Source organism: Arachis ipaensis, chromosome B06 (genome assembly GCF_000816755.2).
Source record: "Arachis ipaensis cultivar K30076 chromosome B06, Araip1.1, whole genome shotgun sequence".
Taxonomy (NCBI): domain Eukaryota; kingdom Viridiplantae; phylum Streptophyta; class Magnoliopsida; order Fabales; family Fabaceae; genus Arachis; species Arachis ipaensis.
In genome coordinates, this window is record NC_029790.2 from 127,021,228 (window position 1) to 127,023,064 (window position 1,837).

The following is a 1,837-nucleotide window of genomic DNA, read 5'->3' on the forward strand; positions in this document are numbered from 1 at the left end:
GACGGATTTTTGGTTATCGACGAAATTACCGACGGATTTTGTCCCTCTGTAAAAGTCCCGTCTGAAATTATTTATCGACGGATTTTTTTTTGTCAGAAAATTACCGATGGATTTTTACAAGTTACCAACGGATTTTTCCTCTGTAAATTCTCCATCCATTTCCCGAAGGCGACAAACTTTTCGACGGATTTTCCGTCTGTAATTTGAACTTTGGAAAATCATCTCACACTCTGATTACAGACAGAAAATTTGTCTGTAAATCCGTCAGTAAGGTAAAATAGAATTTTTTTTTATTTTTCTAATTACAAAATAAACTTGTTTTCATACAAAATAAATATAAATTTAATTCAAATTTTTATCTAATTTGTATTCGAATATTTATAATATTTCAAAAAATAAACAAATTCATCGTATTATCAAACTAAAAGAAAAGTACTATAAACAAACAAGTCAATATAATTCAAAATATAAACAAAGTGTTGATACATCAATTATAATAACAAGTAACAACTATACATCAACAAAGTGTATTGATACATCAACTATTGTCCTCTAATTAAGTCAAAATATACAATAATGTTGCTTAATTAGGTTCTAAAATTGGAACTTCATCTGTACAAAAACCATTCATCATTATTGTGTCCATTGATTCAAACAGTGGGGTCATGAATTGATCCTCTGCCTCAGGTTCTTTGCCTCCTTATATTTTTTCATTTCTCATCTGTTTTCCAAGTATCAAATTCTGACAAAAATAAAAAATAGTGACAACATAATCTATATACAATGTATTCTTGAGATGAATAAGTGAAGCTCACCTCAACATCTGGTCTAGTTTCAGTGACTTTCGATTTAGGGCTGCAAGTTTAATAGGAGAAAAAGAGAAAGATAAATAAGTGAAGCTCACCATTGCATGCGAAGCATCTTGTAACTTGGCAATTTCATGTGCCTTTTCCTCTTCCAAATTAGTTTGTAACCAGTCAAAAAGTAAATAAATTTCTGGTATAAGACATGAAAATCAACTTACTACTACCTTGAATGCACAACCTTTGCAAATAATATGACCATGGGTTAGTCAGAGAGAGAGAGACCAAATAATTATTACATTCAATTACATTTGATATGCAGCCATCATTATAAGCTAAAAATAATAGACCAGACTCAAAATAGAAGTGGCAAAAGATGCTGAAATCAAGTGTATATATTTTTTGAATGTACCTCTAAGTCAATGAGCCAACTATTGGCTCCTGATCCGGATCCAGATCCAGGATGAAAGTGATAGGCAGTCAATGTTCCATCCAAACATACTGCAAATGTAGCACAAGAAAATATAAAGCTTAATAATCAATTTTGAAGCATTTGAGACACTAATTTTGTTTCACAATAAACTAGGCTTTGCCATTAGAGAGAGGAAGCAGTAGGTACCAGCTCTTTTGGCAGTAGCTCCATTGATAACAGTAATGGGCACCATGAGAGGAGGTGGCTGGGAAGGATGCTTGCATGAAACTGATGAGAATAAAGCATCGTTTACAAACTCAGATAGCTGAGCCTGAATCATGTTCAACAATCTACTTAGTCATGAAATGAATGTATGAGATACTAACCATAATCAGATAGCTCCAATTCGATACATGATTGGACAATATGGTGAAATGAACTAGTCCAAAGGAATATGAAAAACTTCACATCTCACTACACATGTTAATCATATTATTTTTTTTAATAGGTTGAATTTTAACATCAAATACTCTATATTTTGTATGTGTGAGAATTAGTGGAAGAATGGGTCATGAACTAGTGGGAACAGCAATGAGTGGCATTAATTACTTTAGTATTCATG

At 32.2% G+C, this 1,837-nt stretch overlaps 1 long non-coding RNA gene across 1 annotated transcript; it reads right to left on the reverse strand.

Moving 5' to 3' along the window:
• LOC110263578 lies at window positions 516-1,560 on the reverse strand. Its single transcript, XR_002349403.1, has 4 exons — window positions 1,423-1,560; window positions 1,216-1,304; window positions 816-855; window positions 516-742 (listed from the first exon to the last, which is right to left on the reverse strand). It is a non-coding gene; the product is annotated as an uncharacterized LOC110263578 (long non-coding RNA).